The sequence below is a fragment of the Poecilia latipinna genome, unplaced genomic scaffold, assembly GCF_001443285.1.
Source record: "Poecilia latipinna isolate Pla-1442-1.1 unplaced genomic scaffold, P_latipinna-1.0 Scaffold222, whole genome shotgun sequence".
Classification (NCBI taxonomy): domain Eukaryota; kingdom Metazoa; phylum Chordata; class Actinopteri; order Cyprinodontiformes; family Poeciliidae; genus Poecilia; species Poecilia latipinna.
The window spans coordinates 142,129-168,820 of NW_015112838.1; the positions used below are offsets into that span (position 1 = coordinate 142,129).

Genomic DNA, 26,692 nt, shown 5'->3' on the forward strand with positions numbered 1-26,692 from the left:
ATCTTTTAGGGAATGAATCGAAATCTACAGAGCATAATCAAAAGTGTTAGATTTTGTTAAGAAAATAAATTTAAAATAAGCTAGTTTTAAAACTTAACATGTCTTGATTCAAATGGCCTAATTGTGGTTTTGAAATTATTAATGTATTCTGGCCTATTGACCTTTATTTTACTTGTAGTTACAGCAGATGGTTTGCTAGGATCGTTTGAACTGCCTTTTGTCTGTGTGGGAAACAATACAGTAGAAGTTCCAGCTTTTCACACTCATTTGTGAAAGGCCGTAAACACAGCAGGGGTTTCTGGCTTCAGATAGAGGGTCAGAGATAGCTCCTGGTTGGAGGAGCAAAGGTACGCCTTATTTGAATAAATTAAATACAAGAGGATAAAACTTTCTACACAGAAGTAACAGATTAGATTTGCTCTTGCAATTCTCCAAAGATGTCTTTGCACGTCTTTGCTTTTCTTTCTTTCTTATTTCCATTTATGTCAGGTAAATGAATGTATGTCTCCGTTGTTCTGCAGTTTCTGGTGTAAGTTTATGCATTGTCTTATTATATTGGATTAAACTCTGTAATTCTGTGACGTCAACACGCATTATTGTTGTTTTCCTTGTGGCCACACGTGGCTCGCCGAGAGGACCTGGGATCCAGAGGAAGAGAGAGCCAGACTTTTTCCAAAGTTAACCAATTGAAATACTCTTCCTTAACACTACTTTGACAGTGTATCACTGCACTCTTCATTTTATTACTGGCTATGGATATCATGTTCAGCATTGTCATTTGCATGGAGCTGACCATCACTCTGTTCGTAGACAGTCACATATGCTCCTTTTTGCTTATGAATGTGTACCGGGATTTCTTCCCTCTTACCTGACTGCTTCTATGATTAAGCCCCACACCTGCCACGGACTAGTTCCCAGGCCTTTCTCCGTGTCTCGTCAGAGTTAGAACAAATAGATGTAAGAGGAAAACTGTCCCCATTGCTTGGAATGGCTACAGAAAGTGAGATTGAGATGGAACTTCTGACTGACATGAATCCATATTTTAATGAGACTGTGTGCATTTAAATCTGTATTTATTATTTTTTTATATAGGTTTTGTTGGGTCTAGTGGCCTTTATTTGAAAGTAGTTTGACAGGAAACAATGCAATGAGAGAGGGGGAAGACATGCAGCAGATGTCACCAGGCCAGGAATCAAACCTGCGACCACCTCCACGAGGTCTAAGGCCTCAATACATGGGTTGTGCTTTGCCCCTGTGCCACCGCAGCACCCTTGAATCTGTATTTTTAGTTTTGAGTGTGTGCAATTTACAGAAAATTCACAGTAAATTCCAAATGATCAACTAATTCCAAACTGAAGGTACAAGTAAATTCAGGTTGTACATCAGAAACTTTAAAGTCATTTGATTTATAAAAGCTTACTATGTTTGACCTCCAATGCTTCAGCGTGCGCTGCAAAGACGGCAGATTTCTCTGGAAATTCAGTCAGGTGTAATAATGGACTTGTTGGATTCATCTTTACATCTGACATCTGACACATCTGACAGATTTGCTTTTTGGTAAATACAACATGTCAATGATAAATTGTAACTATAACAAAGCAATTTTTCAAGTGGACCCAGCAGCCGTGATTCGTGTCTTATGTAAACAGCTTTGATAAATGCACTCTGCTGTGTTTGTCAGCCTTTTGCTCAATCATTTTCATGCTTAAATGAAGCAATTTGTTTTTCAGAGAGCAATCTGTTGGAGTTGATTATCCAAGCTGGTGATGTCCACCTCGATAAAAATAGAAAACCCGTCTAGCCACCCACTCCCGATGCCAGCAGAACCACAACGTGCTCAGCTTCTGCCGCAAGTGGGGAATGATTGCAATGTGTGACTTGTATGGAAGAATGTGAGAAAACAAAACTCTAATTACAGTAATGAATCTTTCTGGAGAGGTATTGAATATGCAGCATTTGTGTGGTCAAAGTGAAAACCCATCTTGGCTTCCACCAACGTTGCCATTCATCATTAGTTGAACAATACAGCCTGAGGTGAAGATAATGAGAGGAATCATGCAAAAAAGAAAAAAAAAAAGATTTACTCAAAACCACAGAATCCATAGTTTTCTAGCAACAACATATTCATTAAGAAATGTCTAAAGCAAGTTCACTTAACAGTTGCATGACTTAAAGATATTTTTGAAAAGAACTGCATACAAATAAAGAGAAAATAATTGTTTTCTGATCAACTTTGACCACCGAGAAGCAAAATTCAATCTTACGTCTTCAATAGTGTCTGATTCACTTAGCATATAATTTAATATGGCATCAAAGCAATTTTGAATTCTGCCCAAACTACTTATATCTTGAAGCTCTTGCAATATAAATGCAAATCTATATTCTAACACTTTTTCCAAGTAAATTGGGGTTTCCCGCTTCTTATAATGAACAATCAGTTCTTCTTGTTGATCACTCATTTCAAAAACATGACAACAGCCCTCCTGAAACCCTGCTCATCGAAGAAGCTTTTCCTCTAAGTGATTTTATTTGCAAATTCAATCTCCTATAAGTGATACAATGTACACCAGATCTACTGCCTTACAAAAGTAATAATACTTTTCAAATGTTTTAGCATTTTATCATATTACGACCACAAACTTTGACGTACACTACACAACTAAACGTATCCACTGCCTTGTCTAGATCACTGAACTCAGGTGTTCGCATCACTTCCATGGCCACAGATATAAACTCCAGCTCCAAGGCATGCAGACTGTCGATACAAACATTTGTGAAAGAATGAGTCACTGCCAGGAGCTCAGTGAATTCAAGTATGGCACAATGATGGGATGCAACATGTACAAAAAGCCCTTTCAAGAAATTTCCCCAGGAATAAATATTCAATCTTTAACTGTCTTTATTATCAAACAGTGAAAATGACTGGGAATAACTGCAACTTGGCCACAAAGTAGGAGGCCACATAAAATTAAGGACCAGGGTAAGTGGATGCTGAGGCCCAAAGTGTGCAGAGGTGACCCACTTTTTTAGAAAGTAAGCAGCTAAAGACCTTCAAACTTCACATGACTTTCAAATCAGCTCAAGAACAGTTCCTGTAGAGCTTCATTGTAGAGGTTGCCATGGAAAAGCAGCTGAGTCTGAACCATATGTCACCAAGTGAAATACACGGTGCCAGACACCGTGGTGTGCAGCAAATCACTCAAAGACTTTCCAGCAGTGGAGACTTGTTCTCTGTTGCAAATAATCATGTTTCTTTGTTCAGCAATCCAATTAACAAATCTGATTGACAGGCAAAAGGTATTGGCCTGATTGCAAAGTAGATTGTGGGGTGTGACATACATTTTGGACAACTTTGTCCTCCCAACTTTGTTTGAGCGGTTTGGCCCCTTCTTGTTCCATCATGACAGTGAACAAAGTAAATGCCATAGAAAGTTTGGTGTCGAAAACCTTAGCTGGCCTGAGGTTGGATGAACTGAAACGGTATTCTCGTGAATTGGCCAAAACTGTCTTTAAACACACTCCAAAAACATAGTTGAACACTATAACAGAAAAATTAAAGCTGTTATTGGTGCATATGGTGGGTGAGAATCCAATTAATTTCATAATAAAGACGTAACTAAAGTTCATACTATATTTTAGAAAGGCAGATGAATCAATCCTGTTGGCAATATTCATTTTGTATTTTAAGAATTTTATGTAATGGACCAAAGCAAGTGAAGTTAAAGGAACATAACATATGGTCTTCTCAATGTTTTCATTTAAGCAAATCTTAGAAGTATGTGTCAAATTAAATTGGACAGATGGCTTCTGTGAACAGTGACTAGTAAATGTTGGCACATTCTCTCAATTGGACTTTAACTGATTGGGTCATTCTAGCACATGGATATGATTGGATCTTAACTATGGCTGTATGTTTAGGATTGTTGTTCAATCCATCTTTCCGACAAGCAAAACAACAATATCCACATCATGATGCTACCACTACCATGTTTCACTGTGTAGATGATGACTTCAGAGTGATTTGCCATGTTAGGTTTCTGCCTCACAAAGAGAATAATTGATATTTTCTAGGCCAAGACATAACTTGACTGGGAAAGACATTACTTGGATTAAAACATTTGTCAACAGTATGTAAAGATTTGTACTTGGCTAATGAATTTACATATTTTGCAGCTACAAAAACATACTGCATTTGTTTCTTTTTATGTGTGTGTGTGTGTGTGTGTGTGCGCGCGCATAAGCAATGTATGCAACAGTGTGTTGTAAAACCTCTTCTCAGGGAATAATAAAAATATTCTGTTGAAAATAACTTCAGGAATAGGTTCCCTAAGACTGTAAAAAGGAAGCATATGCATCAAGGCACTAATATTAAAACAAAAACAAGGCACAAGTAGTGGCCCAAGACATGACTTCTGAACTCACACAGCTATAAAAAAAAAAAAAAAAAAATCTGTGACCTGCTTTTCATAAACTAAACCATGTTTGATAAATTAAATTTGGCTATAAATGAAACCACTGGGTGGCACTGGTCTTCCAATCAAGAACTTGTACCGCTTTAAGAGGCAGAAAGCATAACCACCTCCCTGCAATTTACATGTACATGTCTAATATCATAGGAAAGTCTTTTTCCACTCTGCAGTAAGCAGAAGAGGAGCATTTTCCACCCACATAGCTGGAACACGAATGCACCCAATATGAATTTCATATTAAACAAAATATCTTTAACAACACAAGGAAATATTAGGAGGTTTTAACATTACTCATTTGAATCCCCCATGAAGTACAACATGTTAGATAGAATAGATTATTTTTTTTTAAAGTGCATCTAATTCAGTACTGGAACCACAGACTTAACGTGGAACCCTGTGAATTAATTAGGCAAAAGTGGTAAAAGATCCCATTCATAATTCAGATATTCATTTTCATGATAATGCCCGTGCCCTTGACTCAGACAGGATCTAGACCTGAGTCATAGCGCCCTGATTGGTTTGATATTCTGTGTAACAAGACACAAGCATGGCACAATGACAGAAATAGAAAACGGAGTGAAACATTCCCTTTGCCTTCCCTGATCTAAATAAGCCCCTCTTGTCCACTGAAGGCACAAATGAAAGTAACAGGAGCATTTTGGAAAAAGTTTCCTCCTGTGTCAGGCTTTATATTTGTCAAAACCTTTCCTCAGGTTCACCGCTTATGACTCATATTTGTCTTTCATTTCCTCCTTGATGGAGTCGCTCTTTCTCTGGATTACAAAGAAAAGTATTTGAGACAGTCACAGCTTGGCAATCTTACAAGTACAAGTCAGCTAAAAATGAATCTTCGCTGCGACTTAAAGATGTAACGTGCATGCATAAATCTTTTCGGGCTATGTTATGCTGAATGTAAATGGTTGGATGGACACAAAATATTTTAAACCAACTGGGTAGTGCTGATGAGTTAGTTGAAAAGGAAAATGTTTACCCAAGTCATGGCTGAAAAATGACTGAAGAAAATCATTTAAAGAAAGAATTCCAATTTAGTTTAGAACAAATAAAACCCCAACCTAAAAACCAGGAGACCTGCAGGGGTCATAAAACCTAGCTTGCTGGGTCAGAGACTAGAGGCGATGTGACAATGGCTTTTATGTTTTAGATATATTCACCTTTAGAAACATTAATCTTTTACCTGCTAAGTGTTTAGCTTGCTAGCAATACCAAGTAAATGGTTCGTTGATTTTAGACAAAATATTACTTGTTTAGTAATCCAGGTTGTGGGTTATGATTTTTAATCCAGGCTTTGGTCGCCTTAATGTAATACATTAAGGCATATGAAGTTAACTTCGTTTAATGTACGTCTACAATACCTCTGTGTTTCTCAATATTTTGTTATCCGTGTAGGTTTGAATTCTCAGCCATCTGTCAATCAGCTTGACACGCAATGTAGAACAAAAGGCGGAGTGGGTCATAGATAAAACAATGACACAAAAGAAATGCGGTGCCTCAAGGTTGAGGAATTCATAAAGAAGTGCTTAAGGCGGGCGCATTAAAGGCTTCAAAATCCCATACTTTCAAGTTCTACTTCCTCTTTAGCACGGGTGATTGTAAAGATCCTCTCAACTGTGTTAGTGATGACATGATGGGTGAGACAGACTGCAAAGATGAGGGCAACTTGCATCAAACAGAGCAGCCAGAACAACCCCCAAAGACTGGGCACCGCTCCAGTCGCACGTCAAGGTTGATGATGATGACAGGGCTTATTTGGCTTGCTTGGTTTGCAGTATGACTCAAGGTAGCAAAAAAAAAAAAAGCACACAAAAAACTGAGACATTAAAAAAGATGGCCTCTTGTGTTGGATTGTCAAACAGGAAAATGACATTTTGTAGGTGATTTCGGATATTAAAAAAATGCAACTTTAATTTGAGCACTTAAAAATGTTATACATTTTTGAATGATAGTGCTTGTTAATGACAAACTGTAATATTTAGGTTATTCGTGTGCTTTTTAAAAGTACGTCTCAACAAAAACAAATCATTCTTTTCAGTGTGTAACTGTTTTCTATTGTTGTCTTTTTGTGATTTTAATTGTGCCTTTTTTGTTTTTAAGCATGAAGCTAAATTATTATAAATGTGAATACAATCACTATTCTTCAGCTTAATGTAGGAAAGAAAATCTCTGAGATCCACAGTGAAAATACAGTTTCATCTATTAGGGCGTCCTTCAGAAGTTATATATTTTCTACTGAAGAATCTACTTGTTGTTCACCAGCTGGTCCAGCTGGTACAACTCCTACCAATAGTCAATCTACCTTCATTAGGGAAATGTGTGTTCAGCCAGCTGTTACCACTTTGTAAATATTGTTTCTTCAGTGCTTAAAAATCATTTGTTCAGTAGTTTCGAACCAAAACTGAGCTTTAAGTTGATTGCTAACAGTTTGTGACTTATTTGTATTATTGTGTATTGGTACAGTGAAATCATACCGTTCAATCAACGGATGTACCCATCTCTTAACTAAAACCAAGTACTGCTGAAAATACTTGTCACTTTCTTCATTACTGTTAGAAATTTTACTTTTTAGCAGAACTTGAGAAATTTTCCAATCAAGTAGTTTTGTTTTGAGCTATGTGAAGTGTACTTTAGAAAGCAATGGAATAAAAAATACAAATTTTGAAAATCTTGTCACAACATATTTGGTAATATAGAGTCTTGCCTCTAAGGTAATAAGATAATGATATAATGTTAGATTGACTTTTATCTTGTTTGAATATTTTTTTTTCATCTATTAATTTTTAAACAATGCTGTATTCCTTTCTCAGTCTCATTTAGCTGTCAATGACATGCTTTTAAAAATTTATCAATGCACAAGAGCATTGCAGATGATAAATGTATTTTGTACTTCTTGGCTTGCATGCATTAATGCATGAACTCTCCAACTAAAATAAAGAAAGCTACATACTGCCATTTTACAGATAAGGGTTTTACGCTCCAACGAATGTGATTAGGAAAATTAAGTTAGTTTTTTTTTCTTTGTTCAAGTCAATGAACAAACATTACAACTTAAAATAAAGTAAAACGGAAATGACATAGCTCTTGAAGACCTACATGTGAGCTGGTGAAAGTAGGGTGAATCCAGACACAATATATGTTTTGGGGCCTTTATTCCCAGACAACTCCACCAGTGTGAAAAAGTATATACAATTTGGAGTGCATAGGTCAACTTATTAAACCAAACAGCGGCAGTGGTCTCTATCTGCAATAACATGAACATAATGAACCAAAAAACTCCACATAGTTCAACCTACAGTGAGACATTCAATTCCTGAGACAGAATTATGTTTCAATATAGGACGTTTAACTGAAATCCTAAAAGGGGTGCGGGTTTTAATGTTTTTATCATTTTTAATCTTTTTCAAAATCTCTTTCTCACTGTTTATTCAATGTCACATGCCGTTTTTATTTTAATTATGTAAAGCACTTTGAAATGCCTTGCTGCTGAAATGTGCTATACAAATAAAATTTGATTGATTGATTGATTGATAGTGGAAATACTCACAAAAACAGCCTTAGTTAATTCAGATATGACAGGTAAAACCAACTGCCCACTGATTTAAAGATAATGCTAGTTAGATATTTACCGTCTGTAAGCTTGAATCTCCCTCCAACCGAGAGCTGATGAGATTCGTCGTTCAAAGTAGCGTTGTTCCGGTTACATTTAACTTCCTGCGGACTTCTAGGATCACCAGGGGAAAACAGCGCACTCTAGTGGTGATAAATTGTAAGGACCTTAATTCCCAGTCGGCTACGTTTGCATCAGCCACTTGTCACAGTATTTATTTTACCCCAGGATATTCTTATCTTTGTAGATTTTAGCTGTAGGATTTAGGCAACTAATAACTGTTGAATAACTACGGTATGTAAATACCAAAGTGCAGACATAAAATGGATTATCAATTTTTTAAAAATGTTATTTATTTTGACATTTTTGGAGGATCAGTGGTACCACAAGGAACTGATCCTCTAGGGCTCTCTGTCACTATCCACTTCAATCTCAATGTTTTTCTTTAAATGGAGAGCATTTTAACCTTTGAACCAATGTTTTGGCATTTTGTATCCCAACAACAGAAAAATAAATAAATAAATAAATAAATAGCTGAAAAAATGATTTTGTCACTTTTTTTGACAGCTTGACAAGAAATAAGGCAAGAGCATAGGAAAGACATTCAGTAAGTTGCCTTTGTCAGGAGTCAAACCAAGGACAACTGTTTTCGAAGCGTTTTCTAACGTTCATGTCATAATTGATACGACTTTTATGTCATTGATATGAGACATGCGTCATTAATTCTGCACCAGAAGAATGAAAGAAGTATGTTGCTGAAGTGCATCACATCTCAACCCTACCACTCTGGCTCTCACCAAATAGACTTCTCTACAGAAAAGGATCTGAAGGTGTGAATAGGAAGGAAATAGATATAGTTTGAACATCTAACATTTGTTCAGGATGACTCTTGGTTGCCTGACGTTTGAAGTTTTTCTGGGCTTGCCCCACTGACAACTGACCAAAGAGCAAAAGCAAAAGCAATTATGTATCCTGTCTGGACTGGGAACACATTGGGATGCTGCAGAAGGAGCTGGCGAGTCTAGCTAGGAAGAAGGATGCATGCATTTCCCTCTGCTACATCTACATCCCAACCTGGTATAGGAAGAAAGCAATAGAAGGGCAATTAAAGCTTCCATATATGCAAACTTTAATTTAAATTAATTGTCACAGGTTAGGATCTTGCACAACCCTGGCTCCATCAAACTGTGAACAAGACGGAGCTGAATTAGAAGCCTATATTGCTTCCCTTTTGCTACGATGACCTAAGTTCGCTGTTTGAGTGTTACATAAAATAAGTTTTAATCTGACATGGCTGCCATAAATATGTGTTTTGATTTTCTTTTTTATTTATTTGTATTTACAGTGGGACACACTGATCAGCAGATAAGCATCAATTTTACAGAAGTATGCAGAAATTATGACCTAAAACTACATGTCAAGTCATTATTCACAAAAGTGAAGCTGTGCAAACAAAGACATACAAGACTGAGAAAATACTCCTAAAAAAATACCAGACTATATTGTGCAAAATATTTGATTCAACAAGTCAGTACATAAATATCTGAACATTATTTGCATGAGATTTGTGATAAATACTAATATCTTATGACATGCATTGTAACAATTGTAATTATATTCATGCAGTATGAAAAATGGAAGCAGCAGAAACTGATTTGCATGCAGTACCAATAAGAGCAATCATTCAGACTGAATAGAACTTCAAGAAGAGCATACCAAGGTTAGGATTTTCATCACTCAAAGTTTTTTTTGTTGAAAACTACGCTAAAGTTTTCCTTAGTAATAACAAGCTGAAGGTTCCATTCCAAAATACTAATTTTATTTGTGCGTCTAGGTTTATTATGGTAATACTGTACATAAATACTGAGTCACAGGATTTCATTATCATGCAGACTGACCTGGCCAAGGAGACACTTTCGTTGTTGTCCCTGGGCTAACCATAATGTGTTATTAGTATTCAGATAATGTCTGTGCATGTAAATTGTTCATGGAAAGACCAAGGGCACAGGTTTGGTTTGAACAATGGTAGGAACACAACAACCCACCCCTCCCACTTCATTTACTTTTCATCTTTTAATGGCGTAATCTAAATCAATATATAAAAGATGCACTCATATTTATCACATGTAAAAGTAAGTAGACCGTTAATTTCAAACTTTTACTTGAGTATGTGGACATGTTTTATCTCAGATTCATTTTTATATGCCAAAAAGGCTTTGCTTATTTTTTGATTGTGCCAATCGGTTGGTTGATTAAAAAAAAAAAAAAGTAAACAATAGGTATTCTATCATAAATACACAGATGTTTTATGCAAACCTGTGAGTTCAGTGTTATTTGTGAATTGATTTAGCCACAAATCATAATAGGGCCAGACTGCAAAACAAACTCAGGTCTGCCCAGGGCAGCTACCATCTCTTCAGATCTCAACAAAATCTGACAACAAACTGTTTAGACTTTTATCAAAGCACTATTTGCAAAAACCAGCCAGCGCAGAGACACTGTTTTTTTTTAACAGCTCCTTATAATTCAGAATCGTAAATACAAGGTAGTATGGAACTAGCATCTTCTGTCCACAGGGTTTTTTAAAAATGCAAACAACATCATGGCTCACTGCCTGCCACCTTTTCAACTGCCATACCAGGAGAGGTGCAGCCATATGTGGACAGTTTTGAGAAGAGGGTGTAAGTTGTTGGGAGTGTCTGGAGTCTGGGGAATGTAGGATGTCCCTGAAACCTATTAATAATGTCCCAACAAATCGCCTTGGGGACATATCACATGCTCTGTTAGTCTTCTCCACAGAGGATCCTCGGAGTGGCTCTTCAGAGTCGAGCATTCATTGAAAAAACACAAAAACACAGCCCATAAAAAGGGCATCAAGGTCTTCAAGTGGAACATGATGACTGTGTCTGTGAGCAGTTAGCTCCAAGTGTGAAGTGATGTCCTTGTCAGGATATACAGTGAGACATTAACATTTAAACTCAAGAAAAGGACAAAAATAGAAAGTGAAAATCTCTATCAGTAAACAAGATAGAAAAGTCGTTTCCTTTTTTCAATAGAAGAAAATAGTCATACTTCTATTTATCTGTGAGTGGTAAAAAAAAATGCCATTTTCTTTTAGTAAGTAAAATGATCAATTTCTATATTGATATTATACATGCCTTCATATGGTAACATTTCAGAGATCTAACAGTAGTGGAATGCGAAAGGATCCGAATACTTCGATTAAATTAAAGTTTAGATATTGGCATGATATATCTCATATATTAAAACCCCTGTTTAAATATATTATATTTTAAACAGGGGTTTTATTTGCATAAAAGAGCTTTAGGTTTTACTTTTGCAGCTTTGTCATTTACAGCAGCATGGTATAAGAGATTTGTTGGGACATTGGTAATACACTTGCACACAAATTATGCAGTCACATTTGTTTATTTTATATTAAGCATAGTTTATTTACTCTTTATTAGGAGCATTTCAGTTATTAAGGAAAAATCATTCGAGCACGTATTAACATCTATTTGGTTGATCCTGAAGTGAAGTGGTTGTGGAGTGCACCACAAGGGGGCAGTATAGTATGAAACCAACAGGTACGGCAGGCGGAGGGAAAGTTTTTGTGATCAGTGTTGCAGCTTCCGCTTGGCTTACACTATGAAGGGAGGTTGCATAATCCAGAACACGCTGCTTCCCGTCTCATCATTTCGCTTGTTTAGTCAGGTAGTATTACAGAAAACGTATATACAAATTCACATATTGCAGCACTGTATATATTATTGCAGTGCTTTATAGCCAACTATGTGTGACCTTATTAAAATTAAACCTTGTTAACAGTGCGGCTAGACTGTGCTTGTTAGAAGAAGACAAAACAGCTTTGTAATGGCGACGCTCCACCCCCCTTTAACCGGATACCGGATGTGTAGAATCCCGGATGCTGAAATGAACTTCAGGTATCATAGTTTTTTTTTTGTTTGTTTGTTTTTTAATAGGAAACATAGGAAAACCGTTCTAGTTGCATTATTCGTTAAAATGTTTAAAATGTTTTTTTTTTTTTTTTTTAATTTCCTAAGCATTTTCAAAAGGAATTCGAAAAGGGACTTTCTTTGCAATAGAGCAATATCAATATTTTGTTGAGATTGTGCATGCATGTATGCGTGTGTATGACGGAGCTTGTGTTTTTGGTTCAACCAACTGGTTTCATGGAGACCAAGAACTAAAGTGCATGGTGGTTCTCATTGCTGTATGACTAAAATCACGTAGTTTTTATTTTTTTCCCTCAACCTCACCTATTATCCACCTTTTCTTGTCACTCAGGGTGTGTTTATTCAATTTCCATGAGTCACCATTCTGTGCAATGAAGAACAGATTGCTTTTATTTTTTTTTGTAAGATGATCTTGTGTGCCCTGAAAGGTGCCTTTTAAATTAAATGCATCGTTAATATTATCATTAATAGTGCTAGAAAGCAGAGTTTGTTACTACGGTCTTTTGGACATGTGTCGGGAGCCTTCTGGGTTTTTATACTAATTTGTGAATTTATTTATTGGCAGTGACAGGTCTGGGCAGCACCTGTGCTCCATTTTATGCAAATTGGGATGTATGAAGGAAAGTTGCACAGCCACATGCGTGCACACGGTTGCATACATCTAAATATTTTTGCGTGCTGCACTTTTTGATAATTGTCCTAACTCCAACTTCTAGTGTGAAAGCTGCATGCTCTTTAATGCATGAGGCTCCTAGTTCTTTCTACAACTAGAGCATCCCAAAGGGACAGAGAATACTGATTAGCAGGCAGGGAAGAGGAAGTACAGTCAATTGGAAATTTCACTTCAAAGTGCCAAGACCTGAAGGACAAGGTCCAGCAAACAGTTTTATTTTGACCACCAGTAAATCCATGTGAGGTCAGATGTAGAGCAGGCAGTGATACTTCAGACTGTCAGTGTTTCTTTTAATAGCATATTTCATCAATTAATTTCTTTTAGAGTAAGCAAGATATCCATCAAGTGAAATGCTCTTCACATTATCACATAGGCATTCTTTACCTGGAGTTTAATAATTCATTTTTTTTTTTTAATTATAGTTATTACTTGTCTGTAATTTTATTAGTGCTTGAGATTAACTTTAATTCCTCATTTAATCTCCATTCATCTTCATTATCACCATTTGACCACTAACATATTAGCATAATAAAGAGCTAATTATCAATGCCCCAAAATTAGTTTTATTAATCCTTCCATTGATATCCATTGTACATAGCCACTTATCCTTGCAGGGTCACGAGCGGACTGATGTCTATCTGCAGCGGCCGTTGACCTAGACCTGTCACGCATCAAGAAATGTCTTAATTTGTTCTTATGCTTAGGTAGTAGAAAAAAATATATGTTGTGGGAGAATTTATCCTTTCTCCCACAACAAAATTCTGCAGCACAAAAAAAAGAAATGTTAGTTTAATGACAGCATTAGAAGATGGTAGTACCACATCAAACAACTGTGTACCTGAATTGTATTTCAATTGTGTAAAAAGTCATAAAATCTGTAAGACGCATTATGGAAATGCTTTATACCCAAAGACCACAAACATTGACAGATAATTGTCTGGACCAAAGAGCAGATAGTTAGAGTGCCTAAAATGTCACTGCAGGAGATTTATCCATGGAGAATACACTTTGGAGCCAGCATTGTCAGCTGCGACTACAAACATCCACCCTTGTATCTTCACTGAGGAAACTGATGGACTAAATTACTTTCTGATTTATTTGGCTAATGATTGTCTAACCACTTTAAGAGCCCTAATAGAGAATGTAATCTAATTCCCAGATGCTAAATTGGTCTTAAAATGTGAAAAAAAAAAAAAAAAAAAAAATCATACAGTGCAATAATGAAATCATGGCATGGATTTTGCTTTGCTTCATTGTGTCATAGTACATGTTGGTACTAATGATTCTTTCAAATAACTAAAGCTCTCCACACCTGACAGCACTGATGTCAGGTGTCGGTGATCATGTATAGCCAAGGCCATCTTTATGTATAGCAGCAATTTGTTTTTCCAGCTCCTGAGAGAGTTCCTTGCCGTGACATGCCATGTTGAAGTTCCAGTGGCCAGTATTCGAGCGGCAACACCACATTTAACACACCTGCTCCCCATTCACACCTGAGACCCTGCAGCACTGAGTCATATGACACCAGGGAGGGAAAAATGACTTTTCCTGCTCAGTTCTGTTCCCAGTGGCTTAGACATTAATGTCTGTGTGTTGAGGTGTTTTGAGGTGTAAGCAAATTTATAATGTTAAATAAGCTGTACACTGACTACTTTACATTCAGTGTTCTCCCACGAAACAACATAACCTTTTTTTTTTTTTTTTGCGAAAAGGGTTTAAAAAAGAATCCTGGATCCAAATTCAATTGAAAGTGAAATATATACTCAATCTGAAGTTAACTGTGTAAATGCAATTTGAACTTCACATCACAGTTTTCTAGTGCAGACATTTTAATAGCACTTTTCTGAAAAAATACTCTATCCTTTACACAACAGAAGATTAAGATGGTAATTAATGTAAAATGAATAGATATGGGCAATCAATTTGCAAAGAAAGAAGCACCAAATTGGCAGCTGGCCTGACGAGCGTCTCTTAAGGGACCTAAAGACACATAACCTCACCTGATGCGACTGAGTCAAGGACACTTTCATTAGTATTCAGCTCCCCCTTCATCAATGTAGAGCTTGGTGATGAGTTTGACCCGGGGCTGGTAGATGGCAGAGATTTCCTTCATTTGTCAAGAAAAGGTGTCTCCTGTCTCTGGAGCTGGAGAGGAGAAATGCTGTATAGTTCTTTAATTATTAATACATCTAAGAGGAAAACTCTGTTTTCTGAGGTTCACCAAAATTAGCTCCACATTGAGTTTTAGTACGATCAGCATACTGCCTAGTGAATGCCTCCACTTCTTTTATCAGAATGTAAATAAAAGAAATAAGTCATATCTTTAAATAAGAGAAGAAGAACATTTAAGATAAGGAACCCCGTTAAGTTGTCGGAGGGTTTAAATAAGATTTATATTGCAGAACAATTTCAGTTTTGGGCACTCCAAACCTGCAAATCCTTGGCTAAGCAGCAGAACTGAGAGGCAGTGAGAAGAGCATCTATCAAACGAGGTCTATAGATCTATGTCTGTGTCTCATATATTTTTGGTTCAAAATATATGAAATTACGTAACTTCATGCTGCGCTAAAGTTACGTGTGTTGGAGAGAGTATCCAGGAACTTAGCAATAGTTCATAATAATATTACTCAAGTAAAAAGTACAGTGTAGTAAAACTTCTTGTAAAAGTGATTTATTTTATTTATTTATTTTTTTCCAAAATGCAATTCAGGTTAATGTAACCGAGTAAACTAGTTACTACCCACCTCTGCAAACCACTAACTGTACACATTACCCTGAAAACTACTGTATTTGACTTTTGGGAGTTGATCTCAAGATGCAGTGAGAATGAGGTGTGAGATAATGCTCAGATGCTCTTACAGAAATCTTTTTTAATTGATTTAATTGCATATTCGTTGTGCGTAAAGATTAGAATGTCTGTGCTTCTGTACCATCATCATCAGGAGTGTGAATTTTAATCGGTCAAAAATAATCTTTTCCCAGTCTTCTTCATCAGCAAAACGTTCCCGGAGCTTTAGCTGGTGTTTGACCTGCAGAATATATGAATACTTTATAAACAGTCAAATATTTCTGCTGATTGGACATTTATATTTGATGCGAGCGCTCGTAAGAGTCGAAGTGGCCTTGTAAAACTCTAAGCCCAGATTCCTGTCTCTGGCCATCTGGCCCACGAGTCTTGGCTGTCAGCTCAGCAGAAACCTGCGGATAACTAGGAGCAATCAGAGGGCATAGAGCCACGGACTGCCACCGTGGCTTACACCGTGCAAGGAACTTCAGCTACACAGGTGTACACACTAACAGGCAGCAGCTGGTGATCATGAAAATTGTTCACTGCTGTGATGGAGGGATGCTAATTGAGTAGATTTTCCCCCCCTTCTTGTGGTGCCATCACCAGTCATAATCTATTAGTGCGCATTATGTCAAGATTTTAAGGCATCGGAACACTTCGGTGCGAACACCGACACAGATGAATATAGAAAGGCAAAATGGAAGATACAAGATATCAAGTGACTGAGCTGAGAAACCATGGAACAAAATCATTATGAAATACTGCACGGCAGTGTAATCTGCTTCGTTTATTCTCAGTTGTTTAAGAGAGGTTGCTGCTTTATTTTGATTTTACTGAGGAGTAATTAAACAGGCAACTATACTTTGCTTTTGTCATGTTCCCTTTATTTTTTAATCAACAAACGATCTGCTGTCATTTTGGAACAATTTTGCTGACATTTGTAAATGAGTAGACAGCCAGCTGGTAAAGACAAAGACAATTAAAAGACAAATTAATTTACCTCTCAGTTTATCTAATTACTTCAGGAACATCATTTGTGAAAAACGGTGACATTTAACAATATGAAAAACAATTGTAAAGCCAACATTTTACCTCACCTCCAACAAGCCTGCTCTCCTCCTCATGTTTGGCTTAGGGTTAGATGAGGCACTCTAATAACCACCGTCATTACCCAAACTATTTTAGTTGGAAATTATCCAGTTTTGACCAATTTTCTTTTCAATAATAATATAACAAAAATAAGAAAATAAAACATTTGCAGTCAAACTTGGCTGTTTGTTTAGTCCATTCATCATAATTAAAATCTGTTCAACTAAACGTATTAAGACGCACACAATATATCTATGAACTGTTTAAATATTTAAGGTCTAACAATGACGGAAAATCAAAAACTGATTTGCCAAATATTGCTGATTATTAGTTTCAACAGTGAAACATGTCCTTGTTTTGTGATTTTCCTCTATCTGATACATTAGCTTTATTTAATTTGGTGTTTTAGCATGACAAATACAACGCACTGAATCAAAAAGTACCACAATCCCTAAACTTTCATTAGACAGAAGCTCCACAACATACACAGAAAGCTTCAAACACAGCCACTGTGAATGACAACTGCCAGATGTTTGTAAAATTTTTGTTTAATGAAAATTATTCTTTATAGTGCTACTACTGTTAAGGTGTGCAGATAGTGTATATTTAATTGCAAAATTCACAAAGGCTGACTGTCTAGCATGTGCATGAATTAGACCATTTCTTCAGATATGCCACTTTCTATGACCGTAAGGCACATTTTGGTAAAGATACAATTAGTGCAGAGCAGGACAAGCTTTTTTTTCAGAGAGTAACAGACTCCCCCAAAGGGACGATACCAAGTGGAACAAAAAGTGGCTCTACAAAGTATTGATTCAGTGGAACCGGATAAATATGCAGATAACACGTTTTACAATTATATTTGTGAAAAAAGCTACCAACATGCAGCTTTGCATTGGTCTATTAATTAAGATTTCAAAAAAAGTTACTGGCACTGTTACTTGGTTTTCAAGTTTAACTCAAGTCAGTTATGCGTGTTATATTATCTGTAAAACATGATTTAATGATGCATGCTTCTTTTTTTACCTTTCAGCTGGAATCAGTATTCAGAGTGAAGCCTTACCAGTATAAACAGCAGTATTATAATACAATGTCTAATCTATTGTTATGTTTCATTAATGGATATCACTTTCAGAAGAAAACACTTTCAACACTTCTGCTGCTTCACACTCTTTTTTTTTTTAGAGCTCAAGGACAAACCTAACTAAGCATAGCTACTAGAAATGTTCAGATTGGCTTAAATGTTCCTTCTAAAACAAAAGGTCATCTTAAGTCCACTCTGGTTGCAAAGTCAGAGGAACAGCAGTACCTGATGTGCTCCACTGATATGCTCTTAAATGATAGCTGGTTTCTGTCCGTGTGCTAGTTGCAGTTTTGTGCTTTTATGATGGAGCTTAAGCAGGGATGCCTCGCTATCATAGACCTATAAGTCTTTTCTACAAGCTGAACTAACATGGTAATAAGCAATTAAAATGTAAAGTAGTGGAATTTAATCATTGATGTGTGGTGCAATGTAGGCTGCAGTGTCAGAAGTAATGTCTCCAGATTAAGGATGCGACAGCCCTCGGGTCACAAGTCGAAATCAGACTCACTTTTCTTCTGTTGTTCGCCTCTTTGACTCTCTCTCTTTACTCCTTCAACACTGAGCTAGAACACAGCGACTAGATGAACATCTTCTCGCCTGCAGGGTTCGATTGTGCCCAAAGAATATTTTCTTTCTCACTTCTGGTCGATATGTAGTTAATCCAGCATGAAATTATATTTTGTTTGAGATGAGAAAAGAATGCCTGTCATCGTTTTTAAATGTTTATGTCATCAGAATGTAGGGCTTTATAGATAAATACTTGCTCACAGCAGTGTTGGGTTTAGTTTATTTAATAGCTGTCACAAAGCATTACGCATCCTTCCATCACTCAAATAGATAGCTGAAACCTAATGCATTAACACTGTTCTACGTTTTGGGTCACACCCTGTAACCTTGGTGGATCTCATAATATCTGTTTCAATCATGAGGGCTTTACCAACTGATGCACAGTGGACTCGATTTTTTTGTTTTTTGTTTTTCATGGGTACAAATTTATATCTGCTCTGCTGACCATACTTCATGGAACAAAAAGGATTCTTCCTGCTTTCATTGCAAACTTAGACAGCATGTGCAGTGATGTTAAATTGAATATGTTGAATGATGGTACAGAACGTATTAGTGCCAATTGGAAGTAGTTTTGGGGCTCTTTTTGTTCTTTTTCTCCGTTAAAAATCCATATGTAGCCACAAGACATTCCAGAAAAGCTTTCTAGTTATATAAGAAGGTAATGTAAAGTCACTTTTCCATTAAACCACCTCAAATCGATACGGTCCCGGTCCGCCCCGGCCAGACCAAATTTTCCATTGGCAAATCCAGCACGGCTCTGCCTGGCTGTTCTCAGATTTTCGTACCTATATCAGGAGTTGCACTAGCAGGACTGAGGCGATCGTTTCAGTGCCGTACCGAAACGATTTACCTGACAGCTGACTGCATTCGTTGATTCGCTCGTGATTTACGTCACTGAAAACTCCAAACATTATAGTTTAGCTGTGGACCGTGGACGTGGTGTCTGCTATCCGAGATCTGTTCAAGACCGAGGAGCAATTATTAGGACATGAGCCTGGCTGTTCTCAGATGTTTGATAATAGGATTTAAAAAAAAAAAAGTTTAGGCATGGCTATTGGTTTACATCTTATGACTGTATTACGTAAATCCAAGAAGTTGCGTATTTAAAAAAAAAAAAAGTGGCGCAATTTGATTATGTATAGTGAAATAATTACCTGATCTGAGTCTTTATCATTATGTTTGGGCCAGCAATAAATTTAATATCTGGGTTTGAGTCCATCAGAATCACAACCTCAAAGATCTACATTGCTGAATGTCGCTGCAAACATCAGCTGAGAGTTGACCAGAGTTGCTGCATGCTCACATCCCACCCACCAGTGAGGAACAGACTGTATAATGGAAAAGCTCAAGAAGCAAACTGCACATTAATCGGTCAGTGTGCGTTTTAAAAGTGGAAAAGCATGAATAACAGTCAAGTCATAGTCAAGGTTTTTCAGCACCTCATCAGACTGAGGTGCTGCAGTGTGACAAAAATAATCAAAAATCCAGTGGCAAAGCTCAAAGAAAAGTTAAAGTAAGTTTGATAAATAGAGTGACGGTGGCTTACAAATGCAAAGCAGATAAAGTAGTCTGTGTCAACATACACGTCAGAAAATATTAATCTTTTTTGTCAAACCAGATTAGTTCAGCTCACGTACCACATTATAAAGGGACGCTATCTCTCATTGTCTTTGATTCCACTATGAGCTTTGAAGACAGATAAAAGATTTTAACTTGGTCTTCTTGAGCTCTGTCAGGAAGAGGGTGCCGCACAATAAATCCATAAATCTAAGAAATTATACCAATCTGCCTTACCTCTGAAGAAACTAAGGCAAAATTGATATTCCTAAAGTGTCTTTAAACTTTGGTTTAGAGATGTACTGGATCTACTAAGATGAACACAAGGTGTGAAATACTTTGTGCATCTGACTGTGCAACGGATAAGAGCAAGCAGCGAATCTGAGTGACGCACATAACAGACGTAAGATTAACCAACCAAACTCTTATCAGACTGCAATGCTCAGGGCTGAAGAAGGAAGCTAAGATGTCATTACCATTCCAGGCAAGACTGATAGCAGTTCTCTGTGCTAAGAACAGCTTACTGCTATTGTTAACAGCTATTTTTGGTTTCTTTCAAGGTTTGAGGTGAAATCTGGCAGCAATTAGAACAGTTAGAGAGACGTATTGCTCTGTCTCAAACCAGTATCTGCACAACTTTTGTTTTCATGTGTAGGCTTCCTCTTCAATGACAGACTTTACTCATTAGGAGGGAAAGTATTGATTGGGGTAAAGATAAATGGTAATATTTCCTCAATAATGACTGTTGTGCACAAAACTGATCATTTTGAAACAAGTAGTATAGATTGTCTTTCATATATTCAGCATTATCTCTTTATTCTAATAAATGTATTTTTTTTAAAAAAAAAAAAACAAGTTTAGGTTTGTATGCTGAAAAACTATTATACATCAGAATGCAAACTGGCATACATGCAAAAGCTTGCCAGCATAATTTAAAGCAAATCAGTAAATTAGGTTAAATCTTGTTTTATCAGTTTTCTATTATTCCTACATCTACATTTGTTCCCTAGCTTTTATTGGAGACTAAAAAATTTAAATGTTACTAATTTGAATCACTTTAAATAGATAACATGATGGTTGTGACAGATAACACTGCTTGCATTTGTTATTTTAAGCAGTTTCTCATGTTTGATTAATTTTTAATTTCAAAACTTAGTTTGTTTTCCAAACTGAATTTTTAATACAGTCTCGATATTTCAGGACAAGAAAATTAGCCTTTATGTGATAAGGTGGTCATCGGGTCAAATCCTCAGTTGTTTCCAAGAATCATAAATTAACCCGATGCTGCTGAATGCGGGTTATGGTATTTAGAATGTGGTTTGGCAGAATCTCACAGATTTTCCGATCTATCAGTAGATCCACACTATTTAGAAATGTAAAAGTCTTGGACTTGTCAAAGGTGCACCGAAGTATCCTACATTATACACCGATTCTTTTATGCAACCTTTAATTTTTTTTTCCACTTGACCGTAATTACACTGAACCAAACAAAATGTGATTTTAAGCAATACGAATGTAACCGATGCAATGTTTGAGTGCGTTTTGTTTTTGTTCTCATTCCTGCATATGGACAATAGCATTTTAAGTTATTTAGCCCACATGCGCTTTGCAATTATCGCCATGTGTCTCATTTGCGCTCCGTTTTTTAAGCTCCCTCAGACCTCCATCAACCTGCCAGATTATTGATAGCTAGTGTGTAGATGTGTAAGGTTTCTCCCTTGCCTTGTCTTGACCTCCTGTTAGTAACCTCACTCTTGTCTCCTGCGTTACTCTGCTTTGCTTCGTCCTTGTTGCACCTTACCTGGACCTCAGATCTCTAGACATGAACCTTGATTGGGGTTTTCCATGGAGAATTTCTAGCTAGGTAAGGCATGTTTACCCCTGTAAATGCAATGGAAAAAGAGAAAGGCTAAAAGTGGAAAATCCCCCAGGAAACCATTCTGGTTCTTGGAAAACAATTTTTTGGTGGAAACACAACTTGGGAGACTTAAATTTAACTAGATTACCAGATATGATAAGTATTTTTATCCTATCCTGTTTATATTTTTTTAATCTGTTTGGTTTGGATTGCCTCGGGAAGGGATTAAGTGTTTACAAAACACTGTCTCTTCAGAAGTATTACACGAGAAAACTGTTAATGAGCCAGATCCCCCACAAACCAGCTGGAGGAAGTGTAAGTCTGCAGTGGACCTCAGGGCAGAGGGCCACCCAGAGTCAATGCCACAGCAAGATTCTGACTTCCAAATGCAAAATCATATTTCAAAGTCTTGATACACATTTAGTGCTTGAGTTATGGAAGTGGCCGTTGTGGAAAAAACATCTTTTAGTGAGAACCCTTCACTCACCAAACTGCAATTTGTTCAAATAAATGCTCAAGGCCATTGTCCAGAAAGAAACTTTCATCTCTTTGTTTGATTGTTGTATTGCACTCCTCTCACCACATGCCCATTTCCACACAGACACATTCATTCAGCAAACCCCCCAGCCTGTTGATTCACACAAGATATAATGCAATTTCCTGCACCAAGTCTTGGCGTGTCTCAGACATACAGCTTCGGTGAAGAGATTGTCAAGCAAGCTCTGAATCTTCATGAGCAATGACAATATCTTAACGTGGCGCAGTTGGAAGCAAGCCCTGACATGATGATAAAATGACGTGATAAAAATTTAGTAATTGAAAATAGAGGCCAGATTATCAAAACTCAAGCATGCACAGCTTACAAATAGCTACCGTTTTAAATTCTGATGTAATCATTCTGATAACTCTTAAAAAGATTTTTTTAAAAAGGAAGAAAAATGTATGCTTTGCATATTTTGCTCAGACCCTATTTCTGGAAAGGAGGGGTGTTACCACTGGGCAGCACGCAAGGACTTGAATTTAAAAACTCCCCCTGCGCCCTCAATGGTATAATTCTCATTCTTACAGAAATGTGCTGCAGCTCTTAGTGCCCAAAAAGGCCTGTGAGGGTGGTGGTGGCGCACTGCAGCACAGAAACACAATTGTGATTCAGATTTCATTGTATTTTTTTTATTATTTCTTTTGAGTGTGGGGACCATTTGGTTTTCAATTTTTCTTTTTATTTGGCAGTGGATAGACAATGAAACAGTTCATACGAAATTAGACTTTTCATTATACCTTTGCATATGGCTGAGTACACTATGTCCTTGACCTTAACAATGTCATTTAACACAAAATCACACTGGATGCTTTGCAGTTTCTCAACAGTCAGTCCTCGGGGTTGTCCATCTGTGCCAATCTGTGCAGGTATCCCGGTCCATGCATGCCTATTTTCTATATTAATGAACATGCACCACCTCTCCTATTACGTGAAATAAGTTGTGCGGTTTTCTCCAGGGACAAGTCTTCCATCCTGGAGGTTAATCTGGGATTTGTGCAGCTGCGTGAATCAGCATTAAGCCTCTGACACTGACATAATAGTGAGGTTGCGTTCTCAGATGGAGTTTAACATTGTAATGGAGATTTCATTGGCGATGTCCATGGAGCACGATTAAACGGGAGTAGATAGCTATAGTGTCCCGAGTCTGCTGTCGTCATCATTTCCCTATCAGGCAGGGATGGCTGGAGGGGACCCACATCTGATATAGACCCTTTAAAAGAACCTCAGAAATTAGGGAGGGATTTTTCTTTTTTTCTTGTTAATAAAATGTGAAATGGACCCACTGTAGGTTCAACTGCAATGACATGAAGTGACTATAATAAAAAAAATAATAATATGCAGTAAAATGTATCCACATTGCTTTATTTCTTTTTAAGAAGTGTTTTTTTTTTTTTCCCCAGATGTGTAGTGTTGCTTTGGGAACTTTCAATAATCAACAGACTGATTTTATATTAAATATTTTTTTGCCATTCAGCGGCGAGTCTCAGTGCTGAGGTGTTTCAATAGTGTTGAGATTTTCAGAATTATTTCAGTCGGCCCAATAGACGGATCATGAACCTGCCGACAATTATCCAGCTGATGAAAAGAAGGGTCCAATCAGGGCAGGGTAATGGTGTTTCACTTTCATTCTCTCTGTGAGAAGCTTCCAAAATAAAAAGCCATAATCGCTGTGATGCAATTACAGCCCGAGCACCTTGTCTGCCTGGATGCTTCTCTAAATCTGCCGTGGAGGTTAACTGGACATTTACCCTCCCATTGTTTTTATTGATCCTGAATATTGACTCATTTGTGAAAGGAAGGTGGGTGAAGTTAAATATTAACTTTAATAAAAGAAAGCTCAATTCAAGAGCAAAGCCGTAAAAAGAAATGAGTAGGAGGACTGGATGACTTTAAACATCAAATCTTTAAAAAAGAAAACTCTTAAAGAAGCTACATTTCGGTTGTGAATATGAATAAACCGATTAATCCCTTGAAATCTTAACCAAATAAGCTCCACAGTGCTGAGAAATGCAGTTATGTTGCTGTTCACTTTACCACTAATGTTGCTTAAATCAGGAATACCATTGTAATTTCTCCTCCTGGTTTGTGTGACAGCTGCTTTTCTCCTGACCATGTACAAATACACACACCTCTGAAAACTATTCTTGATCTCTATGTGCGTGACTGTAACATATTCTTCCATATGTAATAAATTAGCTCGATTAATCATTTCAAACCACACACTCGGGTTACTCGTCACGTGTTGAAACGAAGCAAAATTATGACATTTCCCAAACCTCAATTCAGTTTTGACCCAAATCCTCAAATGTCTGCGAAAATCAAAAGAGAGATTTTCTTTTCAACATCACAGTGAGTCTAAGCATCCGAATCCAAACGAGAATGAGATGGAATAGTTTTCTGAGATCACTTACAGAAAGACAATGGATAAAAGACGTCGACTTCGACTCTCTTGAAGTGGAGTCAATAGAGTGGTAGGAAATAGTGTGCACGATTAGAGAACCAGCTTTTTGCCTTGTGCAAGAGAAACTAAGGAACAGAGAAAGCAACCTGTGACGCAGCGATTCATATGTTTTATTGGTGTTCATAGAATTGATCCATTTGCTGGTGACTGCACACAGTTTGTCTGCTGGCCGTTCCCTCCCATTGGGCTGCATTTTGGTAGCAGCGACCTTTTGAAAGCAAGCACAAATCTGCATTTAAACACAGCGTTTCACAAAATTTTATTTTGTGAGACTGCATCTTGTTCGTTTAGCTTGCTTATTTTATCAGGTAAACACGTCAGACCTGCAGTATATCTAGCATTCAGACAATTTTCTTTCTAAATTTGCTCCCTCCCTATGTTGAACATTAGGACCGTACTGTTGACTATCAGTTGTAATCACATATAATCAGCAGACAAAGGGTTTTCCTCCCGCCATCTCACAGCAGGAGGCATCCGCACAGCGACATGCTGCTTTGGTCGCATTTCGTACCAGTCTGCCTTTTCTCAGTGCATTAACTTTGTGAAAATAGAGAGGAATACTCTGTTTTGTAAATTGAAATCTCTTAAGTTACAAATGCTACTAGGCTTAGATTTTCTGCAGTGGTCCCTTTAGGCTAAACATGTCCCACTGTCTAACCGGAGTAGTGATTTTAATGCAAAGAAGTAGCAAGATAAGGGTTCACCACAAAGTTAGTGGAGATCCATTAGCAGATAAACCATGTGCCGTTGCAGCGCTGCAGTAATACCCTCGCAGCATGAGGTTGATTGCACTCATCGTTTCTTCTCAAAATACGGAATGAGATCCCCACCGAGGAAATCCCCGATAAAAGCTGCCTCTTTACAAATATTAGGAAAACAGAAAACTTGGGAGTGATGCTTATCTGGGACACAACTCTGTTGATATTTGAAGACATAACACATATTTTCACATCAAGATAACCATAAAACAATGACTAAATTCCTGTTGGCGGAATTGGCTCAATTATTTTCACAGTTAACAGCCCAAAAAAAAAAAAAATTGTTTTACTTCGTAGTTATTAATGAATATGCAAACATTTTAACGTCGCAACACAAAGATTTAATTTCCAACGTTTTGTAGCCTAGTGAACATCTGCTGTAAAGTTTGTATGAGCTGATGGCCATTGCTTCTAGCTTTAATTAGCTCACAACAGTGGGCATGAACATTACACCAATTATCTTTCCTCAAGCTTCCACTGGGAGGAAATATTACCCATGGCAGGTTCTCTATAGGGGATCCGTTGGCAGATGCACATCTAATTACACCTATGGGGAGATTCTCTTGGATGTCAGAATGGTCCTATTTACACTCCTACTGGGCAATTAACTGTCCTATGTATTCAGGGCAATGACCAAACGTATAGCTTTATTGAAAATAAACATTGCACATGCTGCATATTTGAACGTGCCTTTTGCCCTGCGTAACACCAAAGTGTAACTGACGGGTGTGCCCTCTCCCCTTAACCCCTGCATGTTGCACGTGGAGCTTAATTGCATGAATATTTCAGCAGTTACTGCAAGTCCATTTAGATGCATCAGCAAGATTGCAAGTTTTTAGACGGCAAGGTGAATTACTCATTTTAGCATGCTCCTTTTTGCAACGGTTCTGCAAAATCTGTGCCAAGATAATTGAAAACACACATGAAATTGATCAATGTTTTTTTTAAGGATTAAACCTACTTTTCTCTATTTATAAAGCGCTACAAAGTAAATGAATTATTCAGTAACAACCTTCTAGTGATCTGAGGGCTTTCCAAAAAATTAATAGACATTTTTAACACTGTTCTAAATTCCTCACCTTTTCTTATTTTTCAAGCTAAACATATTTTTTTATACTTTATCAGGTAGCAAAGAACAATGCAAATAAAAAGTAAATTCATAATAACAATAGTATTAACAATATTTAAATAGTACATTGCATATTTTTGACATAGGACACAAATGAGTGCAATGAGGCCAAAAGAACA

General features: G+C 37.1%; 2 long non-coding RNA genes across 2 annotated transcripts in view; one reads left to right on the forward strand and one right to left on the reverse strand.

Moving 5' to 3' along the window:
- LOC106947081 (uncharacterized) overlaps positions 1 to 8,166 on the reverse strand; it is a 41,725-nt gene extending 33,559 nt beyond the window's left edge. The window contains exon 1 of the long non-coding RNA XR_001424901.1: positions 8,111 to 8,166. This is a non-coding gene — a long non-coding RNA (uncharacterized LOC106947081). The remainder of the gene's footprint in view (positions 1 to 8,110) is intronic.
- Positions 8,167 to 11,732: 3,566 nt separating this feature from the next.
- Positions 11,733 to 26,692, forward strand: part of LOC106947082 (uncharacterized) — a 47,946-nt gene continuing 32,986 nt past the window's right edge. Inside the window, exons 1-2 of the long non-coding RNA XR_001424902.1 lie at positions 11,733 to 11,805; positions 11,920 to 12,035. This is a non-coding gene — a long non-coding RNA (uncharacterized LOC106947082). The remainder of the gene's footprint in view (positions 11,806 to 11,919; positions 12,036 to 26,692) is intronic.